Source organism: Papio anubis, chromosome 2, assembly GCF_008728515.1.
Source record: "Papio anubis isolate 15944 chromosome 2, Panubis1.0, whole genome shotgun sequence".
Classification (NCBI taxonomy): Eukaryota; Metazoa; Chordata; class Mammalia; order Primates; family Cercopithecidae; genus Papio; species Papio anubis.
The window spans coordinates 118,244,737-118,267,405 of NC_044977.1; the positions used below are offsets into that span (position 1 = coordinate 118,244,737).

Sequence of the window (22,669 nt, forward strand, 5' to 3'; positions counted from 1 at the left end):
CGCAGGCAAAAGAGCCCTTGGCTCTGGAGCCGCTCGCCCACTTGGACCTCCCTCACTCACAAAGAGTCCTTACCACCCTCAAAAAAGCCCTAGGACTTCCAACTCTTCAAAAGCCGACTCCTCTCACAGATACCGCCATTCCTTGCCGTCCGCCGCCACAACCGATTCAAAAAGTAAGCTGCTCTCTCTAAGAGCCATGCCGATTGGCGTGTGATGTCAACCTCTTTCCCATAGGCAGGAGTCTCCAGAGGGCCGGTGATTGGTCGACGCTCTTCACCTCCCGGCAGGCGCCGCTTGATTGGTTGTGCGTGTGTTTCAAATAAGCCCAACGGCTCGGACGTCGGGTCGTCAGGAGTTTGCAGGGAAGTGCCTGGATGTGGCCAGGAGGTGGCGGTGGTGGCTCCTGAGCTCTTATAGGAGTAGCAGGTGTTTCTGTGACTACCGCGTATTTACTCAGTAAACATCCTATTTCCTGAGGAAAGTTTGGGTGGATTCTCCTCGGCCCCACCCAGCTTTTTTTTTTTTTAAACGATACCAAATCTTCTAAACTTAAATCAGTGCCGCCAGAGATAAATGTTTCCCTGCTGGTTGCTGTGAGCTGTAGGATTTTCCTATCAGGATGCTTTCTGCTTTACGAATGTATTTAAATTTGAGTTAAGGGATTTTGACTTTGATAGTTGTATTGGCGTGTGGCAGGGCCAAGGACCGGTCCTAGAACTCGGGCTCCCCAGGTGGACTTCGAATCAGCAGCCTCTTATTTAAATCCTATTATTTAAAGCACTGCGCTCCCATCTAGGGAATATCGCGGGTTAGAATCAATTCTTAGAAATTTGAAAAATTCTCGGATTTTTAAAAAGATAAGCTTGCATTTGATAAAAATATGCCACTAGATTCTAGAATTTTTGGAGCCAAATTGCCTCCTTGTTGCCCCCCTCCGCCCACTAAGAACTTGTACTTTCCCCTAAAGTCTAGTCAAGAATTTATCAAGTTTTTCCTGTGATTAGAGTTGCTATTATGAAAATAATTTATTTCTTTATTCTCTAAATATGATACCATATAACACAATCTCTTAAGAAAAATACACCCCCACCAGGTGGGTTTATGCATAGTTCCCACCTGAAGGCTAATATAAATAAAAGAAGAAAGGGGAATCAGATGCCAGAACCTAAATACCAATAAGAAGAGGCAAACGTGTACTTTGGGATGGAACACTTGTGAGCATCTCAAGCAGGTCGTGGGGACTTAATAATTTTTTCTAATTTTGTCAGGCAATCTTAGAATGCCCGAGAAGTTTATAATGCTGTCCACAAAATGAATGAAGCAATCTGGTAATTATTGGTTTCCCTGCTTATCAGTATTTAAGTCTGACCTTCATTAAAATGCTGTGATAACTGTTAGGGCAGAAGAAAAGAAAAACAAGAATTGAAATTTCCATTTGGAATGTGTTTGCATATTTGGAAGTTGGGTGTGCCTAGCATTCCAAAAATGTTCATCACTGAAAACATATTAAGCTACTGTGAGAAGCAGCCCTACTTCCTTTGTGCACCGCTTTCTGCTCAACAGACTTTCCAAGGCTAATGATTAACTGTGTATGGTATCATTGCCATGAATTTTCAACTTCCCTAACAAAAGCTATACTTGATTTCTTTTAAGGGATGTGTGGCAGTTAGATTAACAAATGAAATCTTTTTCACTCTCTTAGGTCTTCATTTACTCAGCAAATATTTACTAACTTTAAGACAGCCATTGTGCTTGTTGGGGTTATAAAAATGAATACGGCATAGAAAACTGCCTCTCTGGACCACACAATCTGGTGAGGGAAATTAGCAGATAAACAGATAATTAGAGTATAAGGGAGAGAAGAAAGGGAATCAACATACTGATAGTTTACTATGCACTTTATACCTTATTTAATCCTTAAAACAACGCACAAGTAGGTATCATAGTCTCATGATACCATGAAACTGTAGGAAAGGTTTAAGTAACTTACCCAGTCTCCTAATAAATATTTTAGCCTGCATTAGAACCCAGAAATAATAGATGAGTGTAAATAAAGTCTAGTATAGATCTGTCTGCAGGCTCAAAGAAAGCAATGTGGAGAGGAGTATTTCAGAAAATTGTGTGCATAGGTGATCATATGCCACTTAATTGCACCTAGCAGAGGGCAGGTGTCTGGTAAAGTAAAACATGATCCCTAATCTTCAGGTCTTTTCAAAAAGCTAGTACTGCAAAGGCAAATGTTACACATTGCTCTCTAATAAACACAGGAATCTCACATGTAGGTACCAAATATTTCTAGAGTGAATGAGCTAGATCCAAGTTCATTCATGATATTTGAGAGACTGGATGTCCTGATTAACCTATTCATAGGTTATCCATTTAATAACTATTAAGCACCCATTAGGCACTATGCTAGCACTGAGAATATAGCTGTGACAAGACAAACATGGACCTTGTTCTCATGATACTTCTAGCAGATAGCTGTATTTGTGGTGAAAATTTATTGTATGCATAGGTTTTCACAGAATTCAAATACCTACAAAACAATGATGCAAGTAACTTAGTCTTACTAAGTCAGAAACTGTTTCAAGTGCTAGAGTGTTTCAAGATCAGCATTATGAAAAATGTTTAAATACTATATAGGGCATAGGCAATTGAACTGAATGGCATATTAACCTTGAACTTTTTTAAAAAATTAAATGCTTAATATTGGCTTGTTTACTTGCTCTTTAGGCTCTCATAAAAGCTCAGTATATATAGGAGACAGTGAACAGTTTGGTGTGCCTGGATCATAATACACATGAAGAGGAGAGTGGAAGACAACTGCATATGCTAGGTTAGGCTGGGTGTGGGGCTCATGCCTATAATTCCAGCACTTTGGGAGACTAAGGCAGGAGGATGCCTTGAAGCTGGGAGTTCAAGACCAGCCTAGGCAACAAAGTGAGGACCCCGCCCCCGCCCCCGCCCCACCCCCAGTCTCTACAATAAAAGTAAAAATTAAAATATTACCCGACTTTGGTAGCATGTGCCAGTGGTCCCAGTCCCCAGGAGGCTGAGGCGGGAGGATTATCTGAGCCCAGAAGTTCAAGGCTGTAGCGAGTTATGAGCTCGTCACTGCACTCCAGCCTGGGCGATAGAGCAAGACCCACCTGCCCCGCCCCCATATCTTAAAAAAAAATAAATGCTGGCCAGGTGCGGTGGCTCATGCCTGTAATCCCAGCACTTTGGGAGGCCGAGGCAGGCAGATCACGAGGTCAGGAGATCGAGACCATCCTGGCTAACACGGTGAACTCCCGTCTGTACTCAAAATACAAAAAAATTTAGCCAGGCTTGGTGACGGGCGCCTGTAGTCCCGGGTACTCGGGAGGCTGAGGCAGGAGAATGGCATGAACCCGGGAGGCGGAACTTGCAGTGAGCCGAGATCGCGCCACTGCACTCCAGCCTGGGCGACACAGTGAGACTCCATCTCAAAAAATAAAAATAAAAAATAAAAAGTAAAATAAATGCCATGTTAAAAGGAGCTTGGGAAGGGCTCCACTGCCATGACAGAATTTAAACTTTATGCTGAAAGCACTTAAGATCAATTAAAAACCTTGAAGCAAGAAAATTATATGCTCTGGCTTTTTTTGTCTTTTGTTTTTTGTTTTTTGAGACGGAGTCTTGCTCTGTCTCCCAAGCTGGAGTGCAGTGGCCGGATCTCAGCTCACTGCAAGCTCTGCCTCCCGGGTTTACGCCATTCTCCTGCCTCAGCCTCCTGAGTACCTGGGACTACAGGCGCCTGCCACCTCGCCCGGCTAGTTTTTTTTTTTTTTTTTTTTTTTTTTTTAGTAGAGAGGGTTTCACCGTGTTAGCCAGGATGATCTCGATCTCCTGACCTTGTGATCCGCCCGTCTCGGCCTCCCAAAGTGCTGGAATTACAGGCTTGAGCCACCGCGCCCTGCCAGTCTGTGCTATTTTTTTAAAGGTAGCAATCCGGACGGGACGCAGTGACTCACGCCTGTAATCCCAGCACTTTGGGAGCCCAAGACGGGCGGATCACCTGAGGTCAGGAGTTTGAGACCACCCTGGCCAATATGGTGAAACCTTGTCTCTAAGAAAACTACAAAAATTAGCTGGGCGTGGTGGTGCGCACCTGTAGTCCCAGCTACTCCAGAGACTGAGGCAGGAGAATCGCTTGAACCCAGGAGGTGGGGGTTGCAGTGAGCCGAGATCAAGCCACTGCACTCCAGCCTGGGCAACAGAGCCAGACTCTGTCTCGAAAAAAAAGAAAAAAAAGTAGCAATCTGGGAACACAACACAACCTCACTTGAAATAGAAGAATCAAAGAGAAGAAAGACCAGTGAGAATACGGTTGAATTCAAACTCATAGGAAATGATAGTCTGAACTAAGATAGAAAAGATGAATTGGAGAGATAAAGAAGGAAAAATTACTTGGAGTTTGATTAAATATAGAGGATGAGAGTGGAATCAAAATATGTAAAAATTACTACATCCATATAAATTTCTGAAAAATAGCAGTATCATTAAATAAATAGAACAGTTTCCAAATTCAGAAAACTAGTTCTCTGACTTTCTTCTTTTGATGAACCAGCCAATTAGATTCACAGTTCCTTGAATTTTTGAATCCCAAAACCTCAATTCAACACTTATTTTGAAGGACAATATCCTAAATGTTTTACACTCAGAATTGCTTTAGCTCTGAAATGTTAACTTCAAACATTCCATTCTGATTACAACATTTTCTTCCCATCTCCTAATCCCTTTCACAGATGAATCAAGGATGTTTAGCCTTCAGTTTGCCCTAATGATAGCAGCCCTTTCTAAGCCATGGTCATTAAGTCAACTGCTGAAAGACCACCACTTTCACTGTCTTACTTCTCTTCCGGCCTCTCTGATCTTTCCTTCTCAGTTTCCTTTGCTTAGGTATTATTTTTCCCCAAACCATTATTCTCAGGCAACCCCCTTTCCCTAGGTGAACTCATTCATTCCCAGGGATTTAAGTTATATGCATATGGTTCCAAGTCTCTCTTTCTTGCCAGACCTTGTTGAAACCTACTCTATAAAGCCAGTTGTTTACCAATTTTTTCTGCTCCTGTGACCCACAATCCTATCAAACTCTATATGTGCTAAAGTGAATTCTTCACTTTCCCCAGCTCTCCCTCTTTTCTCTCTTCTGCTTCTTGTATTTCTCTCTTGTTTAGTAGAATTCCCATTCACTCTGACTCCCAAGTTGGATCTCTCAAAGTCATCTTCCTGTTCCCTTCCTCCTCTGGGTCTCCCTGCACCACCACCCCCAACATCATTCTCCCAATTTGACCTGAAAAACATTTTTAGAATCTGAATCTTCCCCTTTCAGTCCACTCCCCGAGTTTAGGCCTTCATTATCTCTCATCCAAACTATGGCAAGGACAGCCTTCTAGTTGGTCTTTTGGGAACTAATCACTCTCTCTACTTCCAGTCATCATTCACAGAATTATCTTCTTTTAGAAAACTAAATATGACGATGTATCCCCCTGCTTAAAAACAAAACTAAACCAAAAGACATGGTTTCTTCACTGCTCACAGGATAAAGTCCAATATAGGGTGGACTTCCCAAGAGGACTGTAACCTAATTTTCTATCACCCTCACCCCTACCACATACGCACCCTGTGTTCAGCCATACTGAACTTTTCACGAGTCCACAAACATTCCCGGCGATTTCATAAATCCCCACCTTTGAATATTCTTTTCCACCTGCCCTGCCTCCCTTTGTCTGCATGAAAATTCCTATTCATTCAGGACCCCACTCAAGCATCACCTCAATGAAGCCTTCTTTGACTATCCCATGGAGAGTAAACTGCTTCTTCTGTTTTGTAAGAGCTTAATACTGTTTATACCTCAGTATGGCTCCTGTCACCTTGTATTGTAAATATTGGTTAACATGGCTGTCTCCTCTGTTAAAATATGAGCTACTCAAGAATAGGGAAAATAACCATATCCTTTTCATCTTTGTACCCTGGCACTTGTGCTCTCAAAAAATATTTATTGAGGCTGGGCACAGTGGCTCACCCCTGTAATCCCAGTACTTTGGGGGCTGAAGTGGGCGGATCACTTAACCTCAGGAGTTTGAGACCAGCCTGCGGCAACATGGAGAAACCCCATCACTACCAAAACTGCAAAAAATTAGCTGGGCATAGGGGTGCACTCCTGTGGTCCCAGCTGCTCAGAGTGGGGGACTGGGGTGGGAAGATCTCTTGACCCCAGGAGGCGGAGGCTGCAGTCAGCTGAGATCATGCCACTACAGTCTAGCCTGGGCAGCAGAGCAAGACCCCATCTCAAAAAAAATTTGCAAAAAATAAAAATTATGGAAAAAAGGGAAAGCGGAAAGATAACCAGATTTTTTAGTACTTTGATTTCTGTCTATATCTTATTTCATGTCAGAGGCTGGCTGGGGTTTCTGCATCTTTTTTTTTTTTTTCCATCAGTAAATTAGCAGCCATGAATACTCCTTCTCTACTTGTTACTGTTGCTTTATCAATTGTTCATGATGTCAAAATAGGTCAGTAAGTTCATGTTGACTTATTACTGCCTATTTCTACTTATTAACTTGGTTATAGTTTTGTGTATAAATTGGAATAAATTATCTGCATACTAAATATTAGAATGTGCTTTCTAACCCTATGTGTTTCTCTCTCTCTCTCTTTTTTTTTTTTTTTTTTTTGAGCTGAGTTGGAGTTGGCTTTGTCACTCAAGCTTGAGGGTAGGCACCATTATAGCTCACTGCAGTCTCAAACTCTTGGGAGTTCCTGGACTTCAGCAATCCTCCCACCTCAGCCTCCTGAGTAGCTGGGACTATAGGTGTGTGCCACCACACCCATCTAATTTTTTTTTTTTAAATTTCAAGAGATGTTGTCTCACCGTTTGGCTCACACTGGTCTCGAACTTCTGGGCTCAAGCAATTCTCCCACCTCAGCCTCCTGAGTCACTGGAATTATAAGGCATGAGTCATCATACCTGGCTAACCCTATGTTTCCTAAAAATATGTGATAACTGGGCCGGGCGGGGTGGCTTACGCCTGTAATCACAGCACTTTGGGAGGCCGAGGTGAGTGGATCACGTGGTCAGGAGATCGAGACCATCCTGACTAACAATGTGAAACCCCGTCTCTACTAAAAATACAAAAAATTAGCCAGGCATGGTGGCGGGCACCTGTAGTCCCAGCTACTTGGGAGGCTGAGGCAGGAGAATGGCGTGAGCCTAGGAGGTGGAGCTTGCAGTGAGCCGAGATCGCGCCACTGTATTCTGGCCTGGGCGACAGAGCGAGACTCTGTCTCACACACACAAAAAAGAAAATGTGGTAACTGTTTCCCCATGATTACAGGGTATCTTAGCCCATTTCATTTCTATAAAGGGATAACTAGCTGGCCACAGTGGCATGTGCCTGTAATCTCAGCTACTCAGGAGGCTGAAGTGGGAGGATCACTTGGGCCCAGGAGTTCAAGGCTGCTGTGAGCCATGATTGCACCACTGCTCTCCAGCCTAGGTGACACAGTGAGACCCCACTCTAAAACAATTTATTTTTTTTTTTAAGATGGAGTCTGGCTCTGTCATCCAGGCTGGAGTGCAATGGTGTGATCTTGACTCATTGCAACCTCCATTTCCTGGGTTTAAGGAATTCTCCTGTCTCAGCCTCCTGAGTAGCTAAGATTACAGGCACATGCCACCACACCTGGCTAATGTTTGTATTTTTAGTACAGATGGGGTTTCACCATGTTGCCTAAGCTGGTCTCAAACTCCTGACCTCAAGTGATCTGCCCGCCTCAGCCTCCCAAGGTGCTGGGATTATAGGCCTGAGCCACCGCTGGCGGCCTCACAGCTCATGGTTCTGCAGGCTGTATAAGAAGCACAGTGCCAGCATCTGCTTCTGGTGAGGCCTCTGGAAGCCTCCACGCATGGTAGAAATGGAAGGGGAGCTGGTTTGTGCAGAGGCCTCACATGGTGAGAGAGGAGGCAAGAGTGAAAGCAGGGAGGTGCCAGAGGCCAGATTCTTATTTTCAGAAACAAGGTCTCATTCTGTTGCTCAGAGTGGAGTGCTAATCATAGCTCACTGTAACCTCAAACTCCAGGCTCACCTGCCTCAGAGTTCTGAGTAGCTGGGACTACAGGCATGAGCCACCACACCTGGCTCAGACTGTTCTAAACAACCAATTCTTACAGGAACTAATAGAGCTAGAACTCATTCATTACTCCAAGGACATCACCAAGCCATTCATGCGAGATCTCCCCCATAACTCAAACACCTCCCATTAGTGCCACCTCTAACACTGGAGATCAATTCAACATGAGGTTTGGCGGGTCAAATATCCAGAGTATAACAGGGGGTAATATTCAAGGAATGTGGCTTAAAATAATGCAAGCCAGTGTTTCTCTCTTAAATCCCCATAGCTTAATTGCTGAAACCTGATTTCTTCCAAGTCAATTTTCCAAGATTGCTTATGCAAATTGCCTGGAAGTAGCTACCAACACTGTTTACTTCTCTCTGTGCAGACGAAAAGCTCTTGTCTCTTAGCGTGAACAGTTCCCCACTACTTCTTTGTTTCCCTGGTTTTTTGTCTTAGCCATCCTCTTCTGCAGTGCAACTACCAGATAGAGACACTTTGACTCGCATGCTGTCATTCTCAAGTGGGACTCTTCTCCTTGGGCCACCATCACTTTGCAGAGATTTCACACCTTGGGGTCCCCGAACACTTCTCTACAATAGGCTTCCCCCGTCTGCTTGAGAGGCTCTATAGCTTTAGAATAGGGAGCCTGATTCCCTGGGTTTCAGACCTGGCTTTTTCATGTCCTAGCCATGTGACCTTAAGCAAGTTGTTTTACATCCCTATGCCTCAGTTTGTTCTTCTGTAAAGGATATGATAGTACTTATCTCAAAGTATTGTTATGAGAATTGAAGGCTTTAATATAGATAATTGAAACATTGTGGCACATAGTAAATATTCAATAGATGTTAGCTGTTAATATTCCCATTACTTCCACTGCTATTATGGTTGCTACTACTCTTACTGCTATGTTATCTCAGCTGACCTGTAATTGCCTGATGGAAATGGTGGCTCTCTACACTGCCTTCCCACCCCGACCACAGGAGCAATGGCACCTATGCTGCTATTTCTCTTTCCCCACCCTACCCTATCCAATACAACACCTGTCCCCGCTACACCAAGGCTGACACAGGAAAGACCACCACTGAATTCTTTTTTTTTTTTTTTTGAGATGGAGTCTCACTCTGTTGCCCACGCTGGAGTGTAGTGGCAAGAACTCGGCTCACGGCAACCTCTGCCTCCCAGGTTCAAGCGATTCTCCTGCCTCAGCCTCCTGAGTAGCTGGGACTACAGGTGCCCGCCACCACGCCCGGCTAGTTTTTTGGTTTGGTTTGGTTTTGTTTTGTTTTGTTTTGTTTTTTTAGTAGAGATGGAATTTCACCATGTTGGCAAGGCTGGTTTCGAACAGCTGACCTTGTGATCTGCCCACCTCGGCCTCCCAGAGTGCTGGGATTACAGGCATGAGCCACTGAGCCTGACCCATCATTGAATTATTTTCTCACCAAGAGGAATAATTCCTTCTTCTGTACCAAATCTGATCATTCTTTTTTTTTTTTTTTTTTTTTTTCCAATTCAGACGTTCTTACTAAACCCTCTTCTCTTTTCAGGAATCCTTGCTGCACCTAAGCTGTCTCCTCCTGTCTGGAAGACGTGTACTGCTTGCTGTGGTCCTTGGCCAGTCTTCTGTGCCCTTCCAGCACAGATCCTAGCCAAGATTCCTTATGTTAAATGTTAGCTTCTTCCTCCAGGTCCCTTCACTGAAAGTATTATAATTATTGAATTCATATGTCAAGGGGACAAAACCTGTTTAAAGCTTGTATGGGATATATATATACACACACACACATATATGTATATACACACACATTTATAATGTAATCACAATGACCAGTTCATTGAATGCGAGAACTATAAAAAAAATGTAATCTACAATACCTAAGATGCTGAATGAACATGTTTTAGACACAAAATAACAAAGGAATTGAAGTACTTAGTATATTGAAGAATATGACGTATTTTCCCCCATGCAATACAATAATTTTTGATGGGGAGGATGGAACTTCTTGTGGAGGAGCAGCTTCTCCATCTGCATCTCCAACCGGATTTGCTGACACTCTGGACCATCCTTCGGGATCCCCATCTCACCTTTGTTCCTCTTCCAGTTTACTCTTTCCTCTGTATTCATATTTCCTTTCCTCTCTCCCCTCTCTCCTCCATATCCATCTTTCTTTTTTTCATCTATATTCCCTCAGGGAAGCAGAGAATGGCGAGTTTAGGAAAGTTAGTATGTGATATAGTGTATCTACCCTCCTCCCTACCAATCTCGTTCACAAATGTGCACACTGCCAGTACAATCATTCAATAAATCGGAGTAAACAAGATTTCTCACACCCTTATAGTTTGTTCTAGTCCACTAATGAGAACTGGTACAATTGAAAAATTATTAACTTTCTTACCAAGATGATCTAAGCAACAATTATTGTGGTGGGCTTTGTTTTTATTACCTAAATTTACAACAAAATATAATTTATAGATTTTACTTCCAAATATGAACTATTATATAATCAAGCAGTAACACCGTTTTATGGCAAATTTAAATCTTTCATCAAAGGATTAAATGTTTTACTTTGCTTAAATATTAACATCGTAATGTCACCTAGATCTCATGTAATTGTTTTTCTCCTTTTATATTGCCATCCCTACCCTGCAACACATTCATTAAGTACATAGCTATACATAATGCCACACTAGGTACAACTACAAACATTCAGTAACCTCCAAGAATTTATTATATAAGATTATTATTTCAAAAGCTTAGTGAATAATCATGGAGTTCTGTCCTTCTTTGGAATTATTAACATTTTCCAATTAAAATGTCATATTTCCAAGTTGGTTATATCTTCTAACCTGTCATCTGTGCCTATAAAATAAGCTTTAGAAATTATAATCACAATGAGCCAGAAGAAGCTATTTTGCACACTTCAATAGTCAGTAAATTAGTATAGGAATTGTTACTTTATTCATTTGAACCATTAGGCTATAAATCACTTGACACAGATTTGCAAGACTCTACAAATTTAGCACTTAAAGTTTCATTTGGAAGAATAGAATTAGCTTTCTTTGAGGGAGCAAGAGGTTTCCAAATATGACAAAGCTATTATTTCAAATTATGTAATTTGATTAGTAAAATTTCAGATACGAGAGGAAAAAAAAATCTCAGCTCCTCAGCCTCTTTCTCTATTTAACAGATGAATTTTACCAAGGCCGGTAATATAGAGGTTACACTCCTTTGCCAAGGTCAGATAACTAGTTACTGACAAAACCAAGATCAAAAGTTTTATTTCCATTAGTCTAGTATTCTTGTTATAGATGTTTATATTTTATATTGTACATATAAAAGTACCGATACCTTTATTCATAATACATATATGTTTTGCCTTGGAAATAATTAAGATGGTTTCAGTTCTATAAGAGCCTTTTTGGTCTTATTCACCAATGTATCTCCATACCTCCAGCACTTAGCAACATGGCACATTCCTGACACATAGTAGTCTCAAAATTTGTTCCAAGAATAGCATTGTAACTGATGTCCAAGAATTCATATTGCCTTCATCTGATCCATTCTCTAGCCTGCATTCAGAGTAACATAATGCAAGTCTAAACAGATTATGTCATCATCTCCTTAAAACACTTCAGTCCTACTGGGCCTGCATAGTCTGACCTCTATCTGCTTCTCCAATGTCATCTTATACTATGTTTACTTCCTTTCTCTTGGGTCTAACTATACCTGCCTTCCTTCTAAGCAGTTTTTGCACCTGCTCTTCTCTCTACCTACCCTTCTAATCCCCATTCCTTTAACCTAGAGTAGGTAACTGCTACTCATCTTTTAGTGCGTGCTCACTTCCAACTCTTTGAAAGGTCTTTTCTAACTACCCACGTTATCAGAACCCTCACTCACACCCCGCAGCACCATGAGTATCTCTTCCGTGGTACTTGATGTAATTACTAGATTAATGTTTGTCTCTTTCACTATCTAAGCCACATGAAAGTAGGGACAATGTCTTTTTGTTAACTATTTTGTCCACAGTGCCTGACAGATACAAGGCACTCAGATAGTGCTGAAATAACGAGGGAATGAATTAATACATAAATAATTTTATTCTTATTATAATATCAGTGGTGCTTTTTCCAAAGATAGTAAAGTTTCAATTATTTTTACTTTTATCTAATCCATTATTTATGACAAATTTTCCTTTTGTTTCTTACTAGGTATGATGGATGAAGTGGCGTATTTCCAAAATTAATAAATTTACACCTTTAATTGACATTTGAGTATCTTACTTAAGAATGACATGATTTTTGTACCATAGCCAGCCCAGCTATCAGTGGAAGAAGGTTAATGCTGATGCTACTAAACTAATTCAATTAAGACTTGCCATTGTTTATGAATGTAGGCAATTATCCATATCAAAAATTCCATTTTCTTACAACCTATGCTTTCATAAATTATACATAAATCTACATCTATAAATTGCCTCTTCCACACCATCAAGTAACTTTCAAACATGTGAGGTATCCCAAAGTGATAATGTTGGCCAGTTTAATTATGACAATAACTCCATCTTTGTAGAATAGTATTTTCTATGACAATAATTTGAATACCCTGATTTACTTAGCAATAAAATTGTTACAGTTCAAATGAATTGAAAAATGGAGTTGCTAGTGCAGTTGAAATAAAAATGGAACCTAGACCATCAATTAATTGTGAATATTTGATCTGGACTGTATGCCCACTTCAAAATATATGAAAGCCAAATTGATATCACTAAATGGAGAAATAGATAATTTCACAATTATACCTGGAGATTTTAAGACCTGTTTTTCTTTTCTTTTTTTTTTTTTTTTTTTTTTTTTTTGAGACAGAGTCTGGCTCTGTCGTCCAGGCTGGAGTGCAATGGTGCAATCTTGGCTCATTGCAACCTCTGCCTCCCAGGTTCAAGCAATTCTTCTCCCTCAGCCTCCTGAGTAGCTGGGATTACAGGCATGCACCACCACGCCTGGCTATTTTTTGTATTTTTAATAGAGACGGGGTTTCTCCATGTTGGCCAGTCTGGTCTCGAACTCCTGACCTCATGATCTACCCACCTCAGCCTCCCAAAGTGCTGAGATTACAGGAGTGAGCCACCACGCCTGGCAGACCTGTTTTTCATTACTTGATAGAAAAACTAAATAAAATCAGTAGAGAAAGATAACCTGAACAACCTATTAACCACTCACCTAGCAATTGCAGAATATGTATTTTTTTTCAGGGACATATAGTACGTGTTTTAAGGGTAAACCATACTCTGGACCATGAAACATGTCTCAGATTTTAAAAACTGAAATCATACAGAGTATGTTGTCTAACCACATTGAAACTAAATTAGAAATGAATAATAGATGCCGAAGAAATTCCCAGATATTTAGAAATTGAACAACCCATTTATAAAAGCCATGGGTAAAAGAAGAAATCACTAGAAAACATTTCTAGATGAATAGTAAAAACTAAAACATTAAAATTGTGGGGTACAGCTTAAGCAGTACTTAGAGGAACATTTTTTAGCTTTAAATGTTTATATGAAAATTTAAAAAGAAAAAAATCGAGAATCAGTAACTTAAGGTTCTACCTTAAGGAGAGAGGAAAACAATAGCAAAGAAAACCTAAAATAAAAGCAAGAAAAGCGCAGAAATCAATGAGACAGAAAAGAGACAAAAAATGAGAAAATTAAGAAAACCAAAAGTTAGTCTTTAAAAAGATCAACAAAATTTATAATCCTCAAGTTAAATTGATCAAGGACCTGACTCACACCTGTAGTCCCAGCTCATTGGGAGGCTGAAGTGGGAGAATTGCTTGAACCCAGGAGGTCGAAGCTACAGTGAGCCATGTTCATGCCACTGCACTCCATCCATCCTGAGTGACAAAAGGGAGACCATGATTCTAAAAAAAAAAAAAAAAAAAAAAGGAACAGAAATGAATAATATTAGCGGAAAGGTTGGGTTATCACAACAGATTCTACAGAATTTTTTTTAAGAGACTAGGTCTCCCTCTGTTGCTCAGGCTGAAGCATAATAATGGTGTACTCATAGCTCACTGTAGCCCTGAACTCTGGGACTCAAACCATCCTCCTGCCTCAGCCTCCTAAGAACCTGGGACTACAGGGGCAACAATCTTTAACTGTGTGTTTTGTTTGTTTGTTTGTTTGTTTGTTTTTCTCAAGAATCTTGCTCTGTTGCCCAGGCTGGAGTGCAGTGGCGTGATCTTGGCTCACTGCAACCTCCGCCTCCCAGGCTCAAGTGATTCTCCTGCCTCAGCCTCCCAAGTAGCTGGGATTACAGGTGCCTGCCACCATGCCCGGCTAATGTTTGTGTTTTTAGTAAAGACAGGGTTTCACTGTGTTGGCTAGGTTGGTCTCGAACTCCTAACCTCAGGTGATACGCCCACCTAAGCCTCCCAGTGTGCTGGGATTAGAGGCGTGAGCCACTGCACCCGGCCTAATTGTTTTACTTTTGTAGAGATGGCATCTCGCTTTCTTGCCCAGGCTAGTCTCAAACTCCTGGGCCCCTCTCACTGCAGCCTCTCAAAGTGCTGGGAATACAGGTGTGAGCCACTGTGCACGGCTCAGATTTTGCAGATATTAAAAAAAATAATAACAGTGTTATGCCAACGAATTGGCAACTTAGATAAAGTGAACACTGTTTGAAAGATATACCCAAAAGTTTCACAAAAATAAATAGAAAAACTGAATAGCTCTATACCTGTTTTTAAAATGGAATTAATTAACCTCACAAAAAAAAAAAAAAACAGATTTCATAGGGAACTATATGAAATAGTTAAGAAATATTTAACACTATCTTTATATAAACTAATTCAGAAAATAAAAGAGAAGTGACCATTTGTTTTATGAGCTTAGTAATATACCAATACAAAATCCTGAGAAAAGAACACTACAGAAACAAACACCACCTCAATATCCCTTTTGAAGGTAGCTGAAACATAAAAGTTAACAAGGCCGGGCGTGGTGGCTCATGCCTGTAATCCCAGCACGTTGGGAGGCTGAGGCAGGTGGATCACCTGAGGTTGGGAGTTCGAGACCAGCCTGACCAACATGGAGAAATCCCATCTCTACTAAAAATACAAAATAAGCTGGGTGTGGTGGCGCATGCCTGTAATTCCAGCTACTCGGGAGGCTGAGGCAAGAGAATTGCTTGAACCCGGGAGGCAGAGGTTGCAGTGAGCGAGATTGTGCCATTGCACTCCAGCCTGGCAACAAGAGTGAAACTCTGTCTCAAAAAAATTAATAATAAATTACTAAATAACAAAGTTAACAAAGTACTTTTGGATCAAATTCAGCAATATGTAAAAAAGATCATCCATTATGATCAAATAGGGTGTATTCCATTCAAAATCTAATCAATGTAACACACTGTATTAACAGAGTAAGGAGAAAAAGACCTTGTAATTATTTCAGTAGATGTATAAAAATGATGTAATAAAAATAAACACCCTATGGAGACTAAAAAGATCAGTGGTTGCCTGGGGTTAGGGGAGAGAGAGGGAAGAATAGGTGGAACACAGAGGATTTTTAGGGTGATGAAACAACTCTGCATGATACTGTAATGGTGCCTGCCCTTATAAGTTTGTCCAGACCAATAGACTGTGTAATACCAACAATGAACCTTAATGTAAATTATGGATTTTAGGTAATAATCATGTGTCAGTGTTGCATTTCATTGTAACAAATGTACCACTCTTTTAGGCGATGTTGATAATGGGGAACCTATCCACCTGGGGGATAGGCAGGAGGTATATGGCACATCTCTGTACTTTCTGCCCATTATTGCTGTGAACCTGAAATTGCTCTAAAAATCATCTATTCAAAAACAAGTAAACATTCATGATTAAAAATTCTCAGCAAGCTAGAAATAGAAGAGAATTTTCTCAACATGTCTTCTGTGAAAAACACTGCCAATATCCCATTTAATAGTAAAATATTTAATGAACAAGTCAAAAATGCCCATTCTCGCTACCTCCATTCAACATCTTATTAAAGGTCCTATTCATTGCAATAAAGAATGAAAAACAAAGAAAAGATCTAAAGATCAGAGGGAAAGTAGGAAAACTGCTTGAATTTGCAGATGATCTAACCAGTTCAGAGAAAATTCTAAGGAATCTACAAAACTACCCTTAGAAATATTTGAGTTTAGTAAGGTTGCAGAATGCAAAAGTAATATACAAAAATCAATGATTTTTTAAAATATAGCAATCATCAATTGAAAAATGAAATTAGGTAACAACTTCATTTATAATTCATCAAAAAATATAATATGACTGGGCACTGTGGCTCATGCCTGTAATCCCAGTATTTTGGGAGGGTGGGAACTGGGAGTATCACTTGAGCCCAGGAATTCAAGACCAGCCTGGGCAACATGGTGAAACCCTATCTTAACAACAACAACAACAACAACAAAAACAAACATTAGTGGGAGTGGTGGCTTACTCTTGTAATCCCAGCTACTAGAGAGGCTGAGGTGGGAGGATTGCTTGAACCCAGGAAGTAGAGGCTTCAGTGAGCCATGATTGCACCACCGCACTCCAGCCTGAGTGACAGAGTGAGACCCTATCACAAAAACGAAAACCAAAACCGTAATATACTTAGGAATTAATTTAACAAAAGAAATGCTAACGCTCTACACTGAAAACTAGAAAACATTACTGAGAGATATTAAAGACCTGAAAAATTGGAGAGATATACCATAGTCAGGGATTGTAAAACTCAATATTGTTAAAATATCAAACACAATTTGGGGGATAGAATACATCCCAATCAGGATCTCAATACACTTTTTGTCGAAATTGACAAGATGACTTTAAAATTTGTTGAAAAGCAAAAGACCTAGAATAGCCAAAGTAATCTTGAAACAGAATAAAGAGGACTTCCATTACCTGACTTCAAGACTTAACGTAAAGCTACACTAGTCAAGATAGTGTTGTACTAGCATAAGGATCAACAAATAGATAAAACAAATAGAATGTCTGAAGACTCCTACCCTTATACAGCCTTCTGACTTCTTATGAAGGCACCAAAGCAATCCAGTGGGGAAAGGAGAGTTGTTTTGACAAATGGCATGGAAAGAAAGAAATATTCACAAAGAATGAATCTCAACTCTTATCTCACACCATACATATAGATGAATTTGAGATTATAGACCTAAACATGAAAGCCAAATTGTAAAGGCTTTGGAGGAAAAATAGGAAAATATCTCCATGACTTGAGTCTGGGCAAAGATTTCTTAGAAAAGTCACAGAAAGCAATAACCATGAAAGAAAAAACTGATAAATTAGGCCTCATCATAATTTCAAATAAAGAAACCACTAAGAAAATAAATTATGCAGTCCACAGACTGAAACAAAAATTTACAAAACATATAGGTATGCACATGTTTTACACATACACATATATATCTTCAACATATATCTAGGAGATACAAATCTAGATATATAGTTATAGATATTTATGGGATATAGATCATATAGAAAATGATATATATAGATATATATGTACATCTCTGTCTAGATTTCTTGTACCCCAATAACAAAATTATTATATACCCCAATACAAAATAACAAAAAGCTAATAAACAATGGATAAAAGTTTTGAATAGATGCTTCATGACAGAATATAAACTATGGCCAATAAGCACCTGAAAACATGTTCAAAGTCATTAATCATCAGCAAAATGCAAATGAACACAAATGAGCTAGCACTATACACACTCTAGAATGGATAAAATTAAAGAAGCTATTGTTTTTAATTTATAAAAATTGAAAAATATTTGGTAAGGATGTGGAAAAATCAGAACCTTTATACATTGTTGGCAGATAGAAAATTCTTCAACCTCTTGGGGAATAGATCTGGCATACACCTATCCTACAACCTTGATACTTACCCTAGAGAAACCATCTATGAAAAGACATATGAGAGTGTTTACAGCAGTTTTAAAACTGCAATAAACAAGCAAACAAGCAAACAAGGTGTGATTTGCCAAGCACCAGAGGGTCACAGAAAGACATAAATTCCATATTTTGGACAATAGGAGTGAGTTAGTGGAAACCTAAAATTGTCATGATTCTAAAAGTTTTTAACCTTTACCCTAGAGAGAATGAACAAATGGGTACCTTATGAAATAATTTGTAGGGTTACGTGAGGATTGTATGAAATAGTGTTGATTAGAACAGTGCTTAGAACCGTGCCTGACATCTAGAAAGCACTCAATAAATGCTCTTACTATGATCACTTACTTGGCAAATATTTACTAGGTACTTCTAAGCCAGGCACTATGTTAAGCACTGGGGATAAAATGACAAAACAAACTGATATAGCCTGATCTAGACAATTTAAATCCAATCATGCTGCTTTCTTTTCTGTACAACTGGAGTGCACAAGGCAATACCATAGAGCATGATACCATTCATGATAGAGAAGTAATTCTATGTTAATATATATGACAAAGAAAATGTTCTCCTACTTTGGGAGGCCGAGAAGGGCGGATCACAAGGTCAGGAGATCGAGACCATCCTGACTAACACGGAGAAACCCCGTCTCTACTAAAAAAAAAATACAAAAAACTAGCCGGGCGAGGTGGTGGGCGCCTGTAGTCCCAGCTACTTGGGAGGCTGAGGCAGCAGCAGAATGGTGTAAACTCGGGAGGCGGAGCTTGCAGTGAGCCGAGATCCGGCCACTGCACTCCAGCCTGGGCGACAGAGTGAGATTCCGTCTCAAAAAAAAAAAAAAAAAAAAAAAGTTCCCCTAGTGCATACTAATGTGAAGGTTGTGATGCTTGATATAGTCACAGATGTGGTCAGGAAAAAAAAAAAATAACTAATGCTTTATCTCTTATTATTTTTACCTTCTCTTTCACACACAGTTGAACTTATTTTGTAGGGGCTATTAAAATATTAATCTATTTTCTCCTTCATTAAATGTAATTTCCTTTAATTTTTAACAACATTTTGCATGCTTCCTTTCTTTTGAAGAGCAAATGAAACTTTTATGTATAAGATGTTATCAATATTTTCAAATTCTGTTGTTTCATTTTTCCTAATTAAAATCATTTTTGTTGTTGTCTTATCTTTTTTTCATGAATGTGACTAATCAAGGAATTGGTGTATATTAAATCACTGCTCCTCACCAGGTACAGTGGCTCACACTGATAATCCCAGAACTTCAGGAGGCCAAGGCAGGAGGATGGCTTAAAGCCAAGAGCTTGAGACCAGCTAGGCAACACAAGACCCTCTCCCTACAAAAAAGAAAAAAAAAAAAAATCACCACACCAAGAACACCAAAGTAAAATTAAAAGCCAAGAATGTGCTACCAACTGTTAGTAGTAGATACCTCTGAACACCATTTCTATGTTGCTTCGTTTTTTAAAATTGTGAACATGGATTACTTTTATAATTTAAAACTTGGAAAAACAAAACAGCCCAAATTGTGCCATTTTCTTCATTAAGCCTTAGACTTCCTCTTGGAGGCCAGTGACATATATCCAAGAACCTTCCCATGAATTTTGAAGGTCTTTTACTAACCTTTCCCCAAGCAGAATGAACAAACATATTTTAATGCTATGAAAATAAGGAACATAAGTTGAAAGAACCATTTCCTTAAAAAAGTCTTGGAATACTTTAAGGTAGAGACCACAATGCTTATCTGAAATTTCAAAATAATACTAATCATCATCTACACATAAACTTTACAAATAATTGTGAAAATCTCAAAAAAAAAGCTTTGAGTGGACAGTCTATCAGTCTATTCCATTATCTTGTTAGGGCTGTAATGAAAATACTATTTTATTAGTACTATCTTAGGTCTCTAGAGAAAAATCAAAATTTATGTGTAACAACATTATCACAGGGAAAATAATTTTAAGTAAAACAGACTTCGAACTATCCTTGAGCAAGTTCTGGCTTGATTTCTTTAGTGCACTTTAAAATTCCTCAAGACAGAACAAATTACATATTATTGTGGCACAATTCCTCTTATTGAATCAGGAAAAGGTGACTTAGGCCTCAGCTTTGTTTCCTACGCCATAGAAATGAAGGGCTAGGTTCTAGTTGGTTAGAAACCATAGATAGAAACCATAGATGGCTAGGTTAGAAACCATAGATGGTTTCTCTTTGACTTAAGGCACATTCCTGGACTTTGCCTCCACCTGCTTCACCTGGTGGTCCTTTTTATATTTCTCTCATATGGACAGGTACTGCCAGGTATGAGGCATCCCAAGATGCTCTCCCTTTCTTTTTTTTTTTTTTTTCTTTTTGAGACTAAGTTTAACCCTTGTCGCCCAGGCTGGAGTGCAATGGCATGATCTCGGCTCACTGCAACCTCTGCCTCCCAGGTTCAAACGATTCTCCTGCCTCAGCCTCCTGAGTAGCCTGGATTACAGGCATCCACCACCACGCCCAGCTAATTATTGTATTTTTAGCAGAGACGGGGTTTCTCCATGTTGGCCAGGCTGGTCTCCTGACCTCAGGTGATCTACCTGCCTTGGCCTCCCAAAGTCTGGGATTACAGACGTGAGCCACCGTGACCAGCCTGCTCTCCCTTTCTCATAGACACTGAATAGCTTAGACTGAGTCAAAGTGTGCAGGGCTCCACCACATTTATAAAGGGTGAAAATCTGCTCCACAATACTGGGTCCAAAAAAAACTCATTTTCTGTAGTTTTCTAATGTTTACCTATATGGGCTACTCATCAGGATCAGTGGGAAATTTAAACCACCATAGTTGATTTCTAAAGGAATGAAGATAGTGCAGGCAGGTCCCACCTTCTTTCCAGGATCATAAAAAATCTGTGGCGTGATGTACAATCCAAAAAATTTAGGGGAAAGGACTCTGGTTTTTAGTCAATTTTGACCACCTCTGAAGTATTGTCAATGCTTCATAAATGGTTAGCAGGCAGCCACCTCTATTGCTTTCACTTGAAGCTCAAGTAAGAGTATCTTATTTCCCAAATCCATGACGCTTGTTCAGTTCCCAAGCATCACCAAGCTACCCTCACTGAGAGTTTCTTCCTTCTCCTGGAGTGCTATGCGGGAGTGGATCCGGGATTCCTATCACTCTCACATCTGCCTTCAACATGCTTCAGGAAAAATACACTGGAAGTCAGATCAGAATCTATCTTCACCTCAGAATCTGTGTTAGCCCTCTCCTTCTTCTTCCTTCCAATGCTTCTGAAGCACAAAATGGTTTACTTCCTTGAGGGCAAACAAGGGAAATGGGGCTGTTGATAAGGTCTTCAATATCCTGGAGCTTTTCAAAGAAAGGAACTCTCGCTCCTAGATGTACTTTGGGTAATGATAATTCATTCCATTAAGTATCCAAACATGAGTTACTACGTGATACTAAAACCAAATTAAATTTAAACATTATTGATTAATGTAAATATTGAAGCACATACGTTTCATAATTATTAAAATCGCAAGTCTTACAGGTTATCTTAAATATTATATACACATCTAACCAGCTAAAAAACACAAACATATTGATTATAAAACTTATTGTTACTTTTATACCTCAAGTAGTTAAAAAGTATTAATAACACCGATTTCAATTTGTGATGTTTTTGTTTTTGCTTTTGAGACAGAGTCTCTGTCTGTCACCATGCTGGAGTGCAATGGCACAATCTTGGCTCACTTCAACCTCTGCCTCCTGGGTTCAAGTGATTCTCCTGCCTCACCCTCCCTAGTAGGTGAAACTACAGGCAGCCACCACCACACCCAGCTAATTTTTGTGTTTTTAGTAGAGACGGGGTTTCACCATGTTGGCCAGGCTGGTCTCAAACTCCTGATCTCAAGTGATCTGCCCACCTCAGCTTCCCAAAGTGCTGGAATTACAGGTATGAGTCACAGCACCCGGCCTAAATTTGTGATTTTTGTTATTTCTACACTATTCTCATTATTTCTCATTCTGTTTAGGATTGAGAAATATTAATCCTAATTAATATTTATGATTAATATCTTAAATATTAGGATTATAGAAATATTAATTATATTAATATTAATAGAATTGATTTAGGATTAATTACATTAATCCTAAATTATACTAATATTAATTATATTAATATGATTACAGAAATATTAGTTACCTATAGGGTTATAATTCTAAATGTAAAAAACAAAAAATGTCAATGCAGATTACCCAAGATTACAGATTCTGGATTGTCAGCATATTGGACCTGCTTGTACCTTTCAAATCTGAGCTGCTGACCTCCAGGCTGTATTGCCTTTCCTATGAATTTTTTGTGGCATAGACACTGATGTGGAACTTCGGTCCTTGGGCAGATCAAAGCAGAATCAATAAGCACAGTGGGGATAAATCATGGAATGTTAGAGCTAGAGAATGCATTGACATCAGTCTCTGCTCACTTCATCCTCTAAATGAAGAAAAGGAAGCAGGCCGGGCACAGTGGCTCACGCTTGCAATTCCAGCACTTTGAGAGGCCCAGGTGAGTGGATCACGAGGTCAGGAGATCACGACCATCCTGGCTAACATGGT

At 39.7% G+C, this 22,669-nt stretch overlaps 1 protein-coding gene and 1 long non-coding RNA gene across 6 annotated transcripts in view; one reads left to right on the forward strand and one right to left on the reverse strand.

Annotated features, from left to right (window-relative positions):
- The window catches only part of ECT2 (epithelial cell transforming 2), an 80,812-nt gene extending 80,568 nt beyond the window's left edge, over positions 1 to 244 (reverse strand). For 2 of the 4 annotated variants that reach the window (XM_003894820.3, XM_009201353.3), the window contains exon 1: positions 74 to 244. The gene's annotated coding sequence lies outside the window, so the exon portion shown is untranslated. The remainder of the gene's footprint in view (positions 1 to 73) is intronic. The other 2 variants (XM_009201351.4, XM_003894821.3) reach the window with 2 other exon arrangements.
- Positions 245 to 304: 60 nt separating this feature from the next.
- LOC108584384 lies at positions 305 to 11,827 on the forward strand. 2 transcript variants are annotated; one of them, XR_001899405.3, is made up of 4 exons: positions 305 to 1,328; positions 1,703 to 1,813; positions 2,734 to 2,836; positions 9,687 to 11,827. It is a non-coding gene; the product is annotated as an uncharacterized LOC108584384 (long non-coding RNA). The 2 variants fall into 2 exon arrangements; XR_002520475.2 differs by having other exon boundaries at positions 305 to 1,813.
- Positions 11,828 to 22,669: the final 10,842 nt, after the last annotated feature.